Source organism: Dermacentor variabilis, chromosome 5, assembly GCF_050947875.1.
Source record: "Dermacentor variabilis isolate Ectoservices chromosome 5, ASM5094787v1, whole genome shotgun sequence".
Lineage (NCBI taxonomy): Eukaryota > Metazoa > Arthropoda > Arachnida > Ixodida > Ixodidae > Dermacentor > Dermacentor variabilis.
In genome coordinates this window covers 134,681,399-134,696,011 of record NC_134572.1, presented here as the reverse complement: position 1 = coordinate 134,696,011, position 14,613 = coordinate 134,681,399, and the positions used below count along the sequence as shown (strand labels likewise).

Sequence of the window (14,613 nt, the reverse complement as noted above, 5' to 3'; positions counted from 1 at the left end):
TCTCTTCACATCAGCGAAACTTAGCATCCATCACACCGGTCACCTCAGGTCCCCACTGTTTTCCTCCAAGTTCATGTTCATCGTTCCTTGCCATTCTATTTGACTGTAATTTAATATGGCAGAACAATATTGCTACGATAGAAAAGAAAATAGTTTACGGTATCATCATCATCATCATCATCAGCCTAGTTACGCCCACTGCAGGGCAAAGGCCTCTCCCATACTTCTCCAACTACCCCGGTCATGGACTAATTGTGGCCATGTTGTCCCTGCAAACATCTTAATTTCATCCGCCCACCTAACTTTCTGCCGCCCCCTGCTACGCTTCCCTTCCCTTGGGATCCAGTCCGTAACCCTTAATGACCATCGGTTATCTTCCCTCCTCATTACATGTCCTGCCCATGCCCATTTCTTTTTCTTGATTTCAACTAAGATGTCATTTACCCGCGTTTGTTGCCTCACCCAATCTGCTCTTTTCTTATCCCTTAACGTTACACCCATCATTCTTCTTTCCATAGCTCGTTGCGTCGTCCTCAATTTCAGCAGAACCCTTTTCGTAAGCCTCCAGGTTTCTGCCCCATATGTGAGTACTGGTAACACACAGCTGTTATACACTTTCCTTTTGAGAGATAGTGGCAACCTGCTGTTCATGATTTGAGAATGCCTGCCAAACGCACCCCAGCCCATTCTTATTCTTCTGGTTATTTCAGTCTCATGATCCGGATCCGTAGTCACTACCTGCCCTAAGTAGATGTATTCCCTTACCACTTCCAGTGCTTCGCTACCTATCGTAAACTGCTGTTCTCTTCCGAGACTGTTAAACAATACTTTAGCTTTCTGCAAATTAATTTTCAGACCCACCCTTCTGCTTTGCCTCTCCAGGTCAGTGAGCATGCATTGCAATTGGTCTCCTGAGTTACTAAGCAAGGCAATATCATCAGCGAATCGCAAGTTGCTAAAGTATTCTCCATCAACTTTTATCCCCAATTCTTCCCACTCCAGGCCTCTGTAAACATGCTGTGAATAGCATTGGAAATATCGTATCTCCCTGTCTGACGCCTTTCTTTATAGGGATTTTGTTACTTTCTTTGTGGAGGACTACGGTGGCTGTGGAGCCGCTATAGATATCTTCCAGTATTTTTACATATGGCTCATCTACACCCTGATTCCGTAATGCCTCCATGACTGCTGAGGTTTCGACTGAATCAAACGCTTTCTCGTAATCAATGAAAGCTATATATAAGGGTTGGTTATATTCTGCACATTTCTCTATCACTTGATTGACAGTGTGAATATGGTCTATTGTTGAGTAGCCTTTACGGAATCCTGCCTGGTCCTTTGGTTGACAGAAGTCTAAGGTGTTCCTGATTCTATTTGCGATTACCTTAGTAAATACTTTGTAGGCAACGGACAGTAAGCTGATCGGTCTATAATTTTTCAAGTCTTTGGCGTCCCCTTTCTTATGGATTAGGATTATGTTAGCGTTCTTCCAAGATTCCGGTACGCTCGAGGTTATGAGGCATTGCGTATACAGGGTGGCCAGTTTCTCTAGAACAATCTGACCACCATCCTTCAACAAATCTGCTGTTACCTGATCCTCCCCAGCTGCCTTCCCCCTTTGCATAGCTCCTAAGGCTTTCTTTACTTCTTCTGGCGTTACCTGTGGGATTTCGAATTCCTCTAGGCTATTCTCTCTTCCACTATCGTCGTGGGTACCACTGGTACTGTATAAATCTCTATAGAACTCCTCAGCCACTTGAACTATCTCATCCATATTGGTAACGATATTGCCGGCTTTGTCTCTTAACGCACACGTCTGATTCTTGCCTATTCCTAGTTTCTTCTTCACTGTTTTTAGGCTTCCTCCGTTCCTGAGAGCCTGTTCAATTCTATCCATATTATAGTTTCTGATGTCCGCTGTCTTACGCTTGTTGATTAACTTAAAGTTCTGCCAGTTCTATTCTAGCTGTAGGGTTAGAGGCTTTCATACATTACGCATCTTAAAACACGCCCTTACTTTAGATGTGCCACATTACTCTCGCTTTACCACTTTTTTCCACTCTCGTATTATGGCATAATATATAGGGGAAACACTTAAAATACTCATATTACGTCTCTCCACAGATGGTTCGGAACCAAGCCATAAGAATAAGTACTTACCATTCTTGCTAAATACATACTACCAGAGAATAACTTACCATTTCTGAACTCACGAAATACAACCTAGATATTTTTTTACAGATTTGTGAATAATGAGCTACCACCGATAACACTTTCACCATTTAACTTGATCATTTATAGCACCACCAGATGCGCGCTTAATAACAACTTTCTTTTACCAAGAGTCCCCAGTATGGTAAAAAGACTGTGGAACTCACTTCCATACCTATATGGAACACTCTTCCACTCCTAATGAAAGGCGCAAGACTTTTACACGAATTTAAAAGAGAACTAAAAAACGCACTTATTTTGACGGACTAATGCGAAGAGGTATTGTATTCATTCTTTTTGTTCAGTGTTCTAGTAACGATGCGAATAAACTGTTGTTTCTTTTTCTTCTTCTTGTATACAATTTTTTCTTGCTACCAGAACATATGCCAAAGCCATGTTATTCTTTCTAATCAATTCTGAATTTTCTTCTGTCAACGTTATTTTCTTTTTATTTGTGTGCTACCTTATCGTGGTGCTGCTGTTGCTTTGAGTTGTTAACTATCTTAATTGGCCTTGTACAGGAGGTTACGTGCAGTCTTTGACTATGGGACCTCTTTCTGTATATTAAATATCTGTAATATGACCGAACGTTGAGAAATAAATTCGGATTCTGAAGTTGTTTGTTTGTTGTTGCTTTCCTTTTTATTTTTTTACTTGCACAGGTATCTCGCTGGAGAGGACGAGGTGGTGATTGCGAGATTGCCAACATCTGCGCCATGCCATGCTGATGCTATAGAGAGGTTGAAGAAGCGTTTTGGTGACAGATGATGATGATTATTATTATTATTATTATTTATTGGCATCTCCTTTAAAACGGGGCGGTGACGAATAGTCACCTAGCCTGCGTGAGTTACTCAGGTATGCCATACACGCTTGCATTCTTGTATACAACTCCTTAATTTTTTTCTCTCCCTCAAAACTTCCCTATCTACCTTGTACCGCTACCTATTCCTGTAGCAGATCCGGTCGTATCAGTGTCTTCCCTGCTTTTTTTACGCCAATGACAGGTAGTGACCGCGGATCCGGATCATGAGACTGAAATAATCAGAAGAATAAGAATGTGCTGGGGTGCGTTTGGCAGGCATTCTCAGATCATGGACAGCAGGTTGCCATTATCCCTCAAGAGAAAAGTTTATAACAGCTGTGTCTTACTAGTACTCACGAACGGGGCAGAAACATGGAGGCTTACGAAAAGGGTTCTACTTATACTGAGGACGAGGCAACGAGCTATGTAAAGAAGAATGATGGGTGTAACGTTAAGGGAAAAGAAAAGAGCAGATTGGGTGAGGGAACACACGCGAGTTAATGACATCTTAGTTGAAATCAAGAAAAAGAAATGGGGGCATGGGCAGGACATGTAATGAGGCGGGAAGATAACCGATGGTCATTAAGGGTTACGGACTGTATTCTAAGGGAAGGGAAGTGTAGCAGGGGGCGGCAGAAAGTTAGGTGGGCGGATGAGATTAAGAAGTTTGCAGGGACAACATGGCCACAATTAGCACATGACCGGGGTAGTTGGAGAAGTATGGGAGAGGCCTTTGTCCTGCAGTGGGCGTAACCAGGCTGATGATGATGATGACTCTAAGCTTCTCTTCCTTATCTCGACTGCTGACCGGTTTGCGTTTCCGCCCACTTTAAATCTAAGCGCTTCTGGACGGTGCACGTTACCTAGGGCCTCGCTGGGTGAATCCCTTCGCATTCCATTAGAATGTGCTGAGTGGTCTCCGGATTTTCACTGCAACATACACATGCCTCATCTAGTTGCGAATATCTGCTCCGTTATGTTTTGGTCCTTAGGCAACCAGCTTGAGTCTGAAATAGCAAGGCACTTCTCTTCGTGTTATCGTACAGATTTTCCCTTCTGATTTGTTTCTTCATAGTCGTGCAAATCTCCACAGTCCTTTTTGTTTCCTTACTTTGCATCACTGTCTCTGTTTCTCTTACTTTCTTTCCGATGACACCTGCTTGTCTATTTACGCTTTGAATTAGCCTGTACTTGGTTACCAACTTTCTTGACCTCTTCCTCCATTCTGCGTCCACGCTTTTCAGCTACAATTACTTGGGCACTTTAGCCACTCATTTATCTTGATCCATGTCCCTGAGTATTTCAGCAAAACTAATTTTGCTCTGCGCTTCTCCAACTTCAAACGAGGCCCAATCCATGTCACCCTGCGCTGTCTCACTTGTGGTCTTACCGTGGGCTCCCCAAGTCTACCGATCTTTGGTTAACTTCCAGCCCCGACAAGATATCCGATCTCAAGCACAGAATGGCATTTGCAAACGCTAAGTGATGGCACCACAACTGCTTTTTCACATTCTACGCACTACCTCACATTTATTGTGGCCCCCGAGCAGCACCTTTTAGCCGCTCTCAGGAACCTTGCTTATGTGATACTTAAGGTACTGACGTGCGAGGTCTCGGACGACTGCACGACGCTCCACGCCACTGCACACTCGCGGCCTGACTTACCTCAATGGGCCCTATACATGTTTCTCGGCAATGCGAGCAGACACGCTACAGAATGGCCGTTCTTACAACCTCGCCTTCTTCTATTCAAGAGCGGTGTGCATTATTAGACAATTGCTTCATTTTTTTGTAGACAGTGCGCAACTACACCCTTCGTTCAAATACGGCCGCACTGGAACGCCAGCACAGTGCTAGCGTCCCATTGCGGTCGTGGTTGAACGTTGTGCCTAACTGACGGCCATGGTTATATGGTTATACCTGCAAAGTTTCTGGCCGGCTGCGCGGCTATCTGTCGATACGGGAGGCTGATAATAGGCGCATTCAAAGCCGGGTCAACATGTGCCGACGCCGAGGTTGCCCTGAGGAACACCTTGCGTATACAATGCGACTTCCGCTGTACTCGTTCGGCAGCGTCCATACCCGTAGAGATATTACTTTGAACCTGCCGTGGCCGTGGTTGCCTTCACGAAATCTTTTTTTCCGCACTAATTTGAATGGCTGATAGTCCTGCATGTGTTGTCTGCGGATACGAGAAGAGCATTGACCGCTTATTGTGCGACTACCCTCAATTTGAAGCACAAGAACAATCCATGTAAAACGCATTCCGGAAAGTAGACGACCGTCCTCTGTGAACACACAATACTAGAACATCGTCCCCACCGATCAGCGGCTCAGAAGGCAGTGAAGGCACTTTTGTGCTTTCTGAGAACGTCTGGTTTGTACGAGCGCTTTGGACTCTGTAGTACTGTAGTACTGTAATGACGACGGCAACGAAGACAACAACAACGATGACGACCCCTTTAAATGACCCCCGATAGTTCGCAAAAAGGTGTTTCTACCATGAATACCAGCAGGACAGGGATTCCACTAGGGATTCCGGCAATCCCGAGAGGCATAACACATTCTATGCGCGGAGCAAGCGTACGGAGATGTCTTATATACACAGCCAGCAGGGATTCCCCACATAGTATAGTTACTCGGAAAGGGCGCTTGAAAAATGCAGATTAAGAATTATGTCCGGTAGGCAGATATTATTCAAGGTTGCGTCCTGGCCCACCTTGTTCCTCTTTCTTTGCTTCTTTCCCTTCTCCCATCGCAGAGTTGCTGGCTAGAGCTTTGCGCCTAAGGCCAACATCTCTGCCTTTCTTCTCATTAAACATTTCTCTCTCGTACTATAGATTGGGTAGGTGTACATATTACCGGAGAATGTGCCAGTGAGCTGCCGTGTGCAGATGACATTGTCCTGTTTACAACTCTGTAGATGACTTACTGCAAGTGAATCAAAACACGAAGAAACCAATTGTAATTGTTGCTCTCAAGGTTAGCACGCATAGAACTAAAGTAATGTGCAGTAGCCTGGGGACGAGGAAAGAGAAGTTCGTGTTTGGAACCAGAGAGATAGAGAGATGCGAGCTTTAACGACATGCCGTAGATTTTAGCCTGAGTGGTCGCCTGGCATGCTACTCCAGGCTCTGGGTGATAATGATGGTGTCCACAGTGATCACATAAACACACAAGCAACTCACACAGTATATATATATATATATATATATATATATATATATATATATATATATATATATATATATATATATACAATAACGTAGTTGAAGTCCACGTAGCAGGCACTACAAAATAATCTGCGTTACTATATGAACGTTGGTTATCGATCTCCTTGAAAGAGCTCTGCCTGGCTGATAGCTAGAGAACTCGAAAGGAAATAAAGGCTTGTATAACGAATTAGCAAACGACGGGGGTAGGGTTAGAGGGACACTATAAAAAACACTAAATCAGCTGACATTGATAAGGTATTGTTTAAAAACTATTTTTATTGGTTTCTCAACAATAGTAAGACAACTAGAAGAGAAAATGAATGTTAAGCTTTCGGCTTTCTTGTTTTTCATTTTCGTGGCGGAACAGAGAGCTAGTACACCGGTGTGAAGTGGCGAATTTCAAGGCATCTTCTCATACTTGGGCCGTTGCAGCTGAGTGAACGTTCTCAAAGCTTGCAGATGTTAGTCTTTGGCTCCTTTAGAATGCAATATAGTCGCGGCTTCTTTAGCATACATTGTTGGCGATATTTACGTATTGGAAGGGAACTATGCCCGAAGATGGGCCGTTAAGATCCACGACATTAGCCGAATTAATGCGGGAATGTCAAGTCGGCGTTGCCATCCCACGATCGTATATCTATCTCTATCTCTCCTTTTTCTTTCTTTTCTGACTTATGGAGCCTTCTATCGTGATCAGAGGGGGCATTGGTTGGTATTGCAGAAGGGAAACTTACTAATGTAGCCGAAATAATATGTAAGTTTATTGTCGCATTAAGAGACGTGTGGACAACAGCGGATTAGGAAGCAAGTGCCTGGTATCTGATTTTATAGTTGAGATAGAAGGAAAATAACGGAGTTGGACACGCCATCTAATGCGTAGAGCGGAGTACCCAGGTGTCTATTCATGAAACTGAAGTGTGCCGAAGCAAAGAATGTGTCAGAGGGGTAGATGGAAGAACCACATCTCGGACTTAGCCGTGAGATACTTCCTTACAGTCTAGGAAGGAGCAAGACGTTTTGTAATAGGCCGGTGGACGCTCCAAGCGTGCTCATATATTCTATCATAATCAAAGAATGAGTGCGCTTAGGCATATAAAAATTACTCTTGCTACTTTCGGTAAATGCAAAGTTCACACGATGTTGGTACAAGGGAACGACGTGAATGTCGGTGGCCGCTCGATATTACATTTCTTGATCCGTTTATTGAACAGGAGCCGCTTCCAAACAGCGAAATATCTTTCTTTACGCTTCTCCAGTCACTGTGCAGGGCACAGGTGCGCGAAATTTGGTTTATGAGCGTTTGGCGAAATTTGGTTTATGAGCGTTTGGATTTTTCTCTCCTCACCGATAGACTCGAGAGATTCAGAAAAAGAAATGAGACAAACCTTGTACATGAGCCGTGTGGTGACGAAAACCTGCTCCTCAGAATTGCGTTTCTCGATGAGACGGTCCTCTCCCTGTCGTCGCTGTTTGTCATGCTGTCCACGCGCACGCACCTTTCCGCTATCACTCTTCCGAGAGGACCCATCCGGGTCCGCTGCCACCGTGGGTTCTGACGACGCGCATCGTGGCGAAAGCATTTTCGGTGGTATTGCACATATATCAACGTGCGTGCTTGGGAAGCATTACGTGCATAATGTTTTTGTTTTTTTTTTTCACGGGCATGTATCAATGCTTTTCTCGAATATCTGGCAATGTAGGAATGGGAAGGGGAGGGGGAAGTGACGATGAGGATGGTAGCGGCGTTTTTATGTAAGAAGCACGGTTGTTGACAGCCGTAAAAGCTGTACGAAGCACCTATGGTTTTCTTTCTTTCGACTCCACTCCGCGTCGCGATTCAGGCGAGCTGCCAGAATAACTCGTAAGCATGCGAAGGATCTTTCGTGTAGAAAACGGACGCTTCCGCTTAAGGTTTTAGATCGCCGGAAACCACCTTTCCCCCCGTCCCCCTCCCTGTTTTGCGTACAAATATACCGTCTTCTATGCGCGAGCCTATACACGAGATGCTTCGGCTTTGCTCATTTGTTATGTCTCCCCCATTTTTTTAACAGCATCACGTAAGGAACGCGACATTTGTATTCTCCGGGCGTAGCGCGGCTACTCTCGCCAAAGTCTCCGCTCTTCGACGCCACCGTATAATTCTTTCCGCGCGCGTCCGTCCTCGCCAGCGGCCGTCACACGGCGTCGTCGAGCGGCGCGGTCGTGCGTCGTTCCATATATCGATCTGTCTGTTTTGCTAAGCGCTGATATATGGGCCCTTGGCAGGTTGATCTATGATTGATTGCGTGGTTCGGGCTGGTCGCCACGGCTCCTTCTCCCCGCGTCTCGCGATGCGTGGCTGGCGTTGCAGCTGTCGGCAGAGACGGCAAGAGTGCCTCGAACCTCCCCCCCCCCACTCCTCGCGTTCCCTACCATCCCCTTTTCCCCCTTTTTCTGGTGTCGTCCATGCAAGGCTGGTAGCAGGAATCAAGATGGATTGGGGATGCGCGTCTCGCCGCCGCTCGGCGGTCTCCCAATCCTGAAAGCGTTGCCACCGTAAAAGACTGGCGCGGACGAAAACAAAAGAGAACACGCGGGCTCTCTCTCTCTCTCTCTCTCTCTCTCTCTCTAGGAGAAGGCTGCCGATGCTACGTTGCTTCCTTTCCCCTTTCCTTAACATTTTCACCGTCGGCTCATATCTTAGGTGGACGAGTCCCCCGCGAGTGTCCTGTATAATTCAAACAAGTAAGCCGAAGAAGACACTTCGACGAGTTTAAAACTAAAGTTGCCATCTTTCTTTCCTTAAAGTTTTCCCCTAGACGCTGCTCCGCGCGTCATTTGTATCATTTTGAGCTTTGTCCGCCGTCTTAGCTTTTCATGTCATATCCTCAAAGAGGAAAGGGCGGAGCCGTCGGTGACTAAGGGTTTCTGATGAATCTCGAGGCAGCGCTCTCTTGACGCGCGCGCGTCTTGCAGCGGGAGTCGGCGGCCCGAAGCGAGGAGTCGTGCACCGCGCAACGCCGCGAAAACGAAAGCACGGGCTAAGCAGAAAGAGGGAGAAGCGGGGAGACAAGCGCGCGCGCGCGTGTGTGCGTTGTGTGTGCGTTGTGTGTGCGTTGTGTGTGCGTTGTGTGTGCGTATGTGTGTGTGTGTTTACGTGTGTGCGTGCGTGCCGACGTCGGCACTTCGTCGCGGTCGAAGAAGGACGGCCGAGGCGAGCTTGTGAAATGAGGTCAGCAACGGATTCTCTCGCGTGGCGCTTTCCTCTCGTGTAAATACTTACACCGAAAGTGGCATGAAAGTTTTCGCCCACGCAGCGTTTCGCGCCGCAAGTCTCCCCGTGTTCCCTCCTCATTTCGTTTCTTCCTTTCTTTCTTTCTTTTTTTTGATGTATTGGCCTTTTCGTTGCCATCCCTTTGTCATGTCCTCTCGAGCTCGAACAGCCGTGCGGCTAGCTCTCGGTTCTCCTCGCGGTGCTCCCGAGTCTGCTTAATATACAGCGTAGAGGCGCGCATACATAAGCAGATGAGAGGTTGATCTAAAATGAATGTGCGCCTGCGCAACTTCAGGTTACTTCAGTATCTTTGTTTGATTTCCTCTCTGTGGCTGCTTTTTCTTCATCCTTATAGATGAATATTGCGGACTGCTTGCGCCATTCTTTGCTCACGGCGGCTGAGGGGGTTCTGCTACTTTCTTTAGAAGTATTTTTCTGAGACACAAGCATCTTTATCGGCTCGGAACACTTTGAACTTGCCCGTGAATCCTGTAGCTGTTTTCAATCGAGGACATGGTTCTATACGTAACTGTTCTCGTCCTGTCTTTCTTTTATTTTCGTTTTTTTTTTCTTATTTGCTTGCAGAGATTGAAATGTTTATTTGGCATAACGGACGCGACATTTTTCGCTGAATAAAGTGCCCAATTGCAGGGGACTCGAAAATTCAAAGCCCTTATACGCAAGCTCGTTCTACTAGTCCAGCTCTTTAGGGGGAACACTTAAGAAGCGTAAGCATTGCTGCTCTGAATGACGACTAGCGTCTACTGTTCGAGGCCGAAAGTTATTCAGAAGATTTAACATTCACAGCTGATCCCCACATTGCTGCTTTCGTGCTTTTGATGTCTGCGTGTGGTGATGCGAATGTTCCTCCATATACGTGTGTGCGCCTATGCTTGCACTGGCCTTCGAGATTGCCTCTTGAAGTTCGCGCTGGCGCTGGTGTAGGGCTTTTGCTCTCGCCATTGGTTCCTCCATTTCTTTTTTCCATCGAACGGTTCCAACTCTGAGTAGTAGAACGTGACCGCGTGAACATGCGGTCACGTTCACCCGCAGACGTATGTCCTACCTTCCTCAGACCTGAAGGAAGCTCGAGCGCTTTGTCGCTACCTGAGGGCAACAGACTTGAGTGCCCGACTATAGACATCCTACACCTAAGTTCTCTCTCTCTCCCTCTTTCACTCCCCATTCCCCTCCCCACGTGTAGGGTAGCAAACTTGACTCAGTCTGGTTAACCTCCCTGCCTTTCCGTCTTCCCTCTCTCTCTCTCTCTCTCTCTCTCTCTCTCTCTCTCTCTCTCTCTCTCTCTCTCTCTATCTATCTATCTATCTATCTATCTATCTATCTATCTATCTATCTATCTATCTATCTATCTATCTATCTCTCTCTCTCTCTCTCGCTCTCTCTCAGCGATATAACTGCTTTTCAGGTCTGTACTCATTACCGACTGGAATATTACAAACGTGAAGAGAAAAAAAATTTTTTTGTTTTAAATACCTTGGTTGGATGCTTAAACCGATGGCTCAATGGCAGTGGTTAATGTATAACCATCGCCTCATGTTCGTTGTTGTGAAAAAAGAAACGAACAATTTTCTTAGCTTGAGCACAGATATATACGAATATGTAACATCGCATGGTGGGTTCGCACGTTGATGCTTCATCCTGGATTTTCGTTTCAGCTTGCGGTATTCGAAAGGCACTTCAAGGTTGCTTTTCTTCGTTTACAAAAACACTAGTCCAGACGAAATTGGTTTGAGTATTCGCAAAAGTTCTCAGCAATAACGCGCTCAATCTTCGTCCACATGCGGTCTGGCAAGCGCTTGACTTTATATCTGGAATAAATCTAGAATGATATCTCGAATCTCTTTTGATTAATTTTTTTTAATAGGAAGCAATGAGCCCAATTGTATATCAAGCAACTGAGGAGACTAGAGTTTCGGTTTCGGTGCAGGTTGTTGTCACAAACTGCTAGGTAAATTAAATTACAAGTATGTACTCCTTCGTGAACGACTTCTTAAGTCCTCCACTTAAGCGAAATAAACGAGAACGGCGAGCGAGACACGCCTACTGAGTGCGCGGGGCTCAGAAAACGACCGTCGCGTCTAAAAGGCTGCTCGCTGTGTACCTGCAGTCCTCGTGTCTAATTAAACTATTCTTTTTTGAGCACAAGCATGCACTTTACGCTCTGTAGACACGCTATGCGCTCAGCGTACTAAACTAGTGCCTAAAGCCTGCTGCATGCACAGTCGCAAAGCTCAAAGTTTGGACGGTAATTGGATTTCAGAGCATCGCGTTAAAGAACAAGAACCGACAGTAGCTGAGCGCACCCGAAGGTATCACTTAGAAGAGGAGCCTTAATTTAATTGTTTCGCGTTCTGTCTGTAACACTTATAAACGTACTGAACTCGCGGAAGAAGAAAGAGAGAGCGATAGAAAGTGCGAATTCTCGAGGACGCCTTCATTGCCTTTTGGATTTTGTTTCGTGTTCTCGGTGCGACGCGTTCTACAAGAAGACCAAGTGTATAAAACTTGATGGCAGCTAGAAACGTTCGTGCTGCTTGAAATCATTTTGGAAGACACCGGTTCTAGGCAATGAAGATGTGTTTTGTACGCGGCCAACTTTTAATGTAAAGAGAGCGAGAGAGAGAGAGTGAAATAAACTTCATTGCTAGACCAGGCTTCTTGAGCCCAAAGGTGGGTGGCCTCCTCAGTCCATGGCTCGCTGCCGCCGGCCGAGCCATGTTCACCAACCGTAGCTGGTTGTCAGGGTCTTGCGTCACCAGCAGAGCCTCCCACGGGTCTTCCGATTCTTCCTCTGAATCCGCTTTTTTCCTGCATGTTACCGCCTGGTGGTGATGATGACTGTGGTACTTCGCGGTCATTCCTGCGCTCCAGCACCATATGGCGCAAGGTGTTGGGCGTGTCCGGCGGGCAGAACTTGCAGTCTCGCCCGTAGGTGCCCAGATACTTGGCGTGCAGCAGTGTTCCATGCGGGTAGGACCATAATAACCGTAAAGAAGCGGCAATGTGGACTCTGTGTTTCACAGAATGTTGATAATTGCGAAAACAAGCGCTCACATTGTACGTGTCGGATTGTACTTGTCACCTTGCACAGTGTCTGCTTATTTATTCTGTGGTAACAGAAGGGGCCGCCAATGGCAATCTTTCCCGAGCCGCATTTTTTAGGCGAAGTTACTCCTTAGCCACGTTAAATTCGGGGTCACTGTTTCGCTTTAAACGCCTTAATCCATAGCAACGAGGCTTGACAGGTGAAGTATGTCATGCGAAATACAGGAAAGATGAGGATCACTTCTTTTTTTCTTCAGGGGGACAAAGCGCCGGATGCAGCTTGCCACAATCTTTTGAAAAGAAGCTATCGAGAAATTCCAATCATTAGATTCGATGAGAAGTTTGAAATCGTCAAAAGAATTAGATAAAAGATCGATAATAGATCCGTCGTCGGCGTGTCATAAATCAGGGAAAGTAGAATAAACAAAAGGATTGTTACGAACGGGGACGGAAATGGTCTGAAATACCATTTGTAACTTGACATTCCAAACCATTATCCAAAAGACGGGAACTAACAAAAACCAAATTTAAAAATGCAGCACCTCTTGTGTTTGCTTCAACAATTTGATGGAAATCAATATATAACGTAAAATCAAACAGTACTTTGTTTATTTCCACATTATAGCCGGTGAGTGATAAAGAAGGCCACAAAATACCGGGGGTGTTGAAATCACCAAGATAAATTAATCTTGAAGAAGCCAAGATACGCTCCTGCATGACTGTCGTTAAAGCGAGCATCTGAGCTATCATCTATGACGGCGGGCAGTAGATAACGCCAAATAGTGTAGGAATATTTCCGAGAAAGAGCTTACACCAAACTGATTCGGTATCCGGTGGGCTGGGGCGTATTGAAAATTTAAGGCCAGACAGCAAATATAGCGCAACGCCACCTCCTCTTCCGTAACGTCTATCAGTTTTAAGAAATGTAAAGCCTGGAGGTGTTATTTCGCTGTCATATATGTTATCGTGAAACCATGTTTCTGCTACACCAGCAATATGGGGTAAATGGGCGGAAGTCAGTGAAAGAAAATTTGGAAATTTGTTAATTAAGCTTCTGGCATCTACATTTAAGACTCCTAGGGGTTCTTGTGGTTGGTTGCTGAGGCGTCAGGGGGTAATAGTGGTTACGTTGGAAGGAACTTTTGTTGGATTAGAAAGAACCTTAGTGAGGGCGTTTGTATCATCGCCCCGAATGTACCTAACTTTCTCAATCAATGCGTGGTCAAAGCTTAAGTGAACGATAGAGCCAATATCCCGAAAGGGCTTAAATGCTTCCCATATATTTTATTCTGATTGTTCGTTTGCGCACTGACAAATCCTCAGAAATTCGAAAGTCAGAAACCATAAGTTTGTGACCGTTTTTAAGGATGTTTGGCTTTTCACGATAGCCGCGCAGTTTCAGGATAATGGGCTTGGGCAATAAGCATGCCTTCGACCGATCATGTGGCACCTTTCAATACTCGGACATTCGATTTCAAGTTTTTCTTTGAACCACGCGGAAATGTTAGACAGCAGAAGATCGTGGGTTTCACCAGGTGTCTCAGTGAAGCCATGCAGGAGCAAATTGTTACGACGAGATCGGTTTTCCAAATCATCATTGCGCAAAGCAAGTTGGTTTATTTTGATTTGTAGCTGCTGGAGTTCGCTATTCACTTTACCATTGCTTGTGGTAGAAGTAACTATGGCTGGAAGTGATTCCAATGCGGGGACACGCGTGTCGAAGGCATAAAAACCTTGAATTAACAACCTGATGGCAGACCTTGATGTCCGCTATTTCTCGTGATATACGTTCCTGACCCTTATTGAATTCGTCAAGTCATTGGGTCACTGAAGGCAAATCAACATTCTTGCCATCTGTGGGGCCCCGTTTCATCGTCAGTGGACGAGCTTCACAAACGAGTATCAGGCACCGGGCAATCTTTACCCTTGCTGGGCTTAGGAGGCCCTGGTTACAGTTCCACATCACCGCTCAAGAGGAGACTGCTTTCGCAGTAAATTAGGTGAGAGCACAGGGCTAGAAAACCATAAGTACGTATGGAATTGTGTGGACGAGAAAACAGCAG

At 45.7% G+C, this 14,613-nt stretch overlaps 1 protein-coding gene across 8 annotated transcripts in view; it reads left to right on the top strand.

Annotated features, from left to right (window-relative positions):
• LOC142581972 (uncharacterized) overlaps positions 1–14,613 on the top strand; it is a 570,107-nt gene that overhangs the window by 302,020 nt on the left and 253,474 nt on the right. Inside the window, exon 1 of one of the 8 annotated variants that reach the window (XM_075691411.1) lies at positions 2,997–3,069. The exons of the other annotated variants lie outside the window; for them this stretch is intronic. The gene's annotated coding sequence lies outside the window, so the exon portion shown is untranslated. Of the gene's footprint in view, positions 1–2,996; positions 3,070–14,613 lie in introns of those variants that run through there. 8 annotated transcript variants of the gene reach the window in all.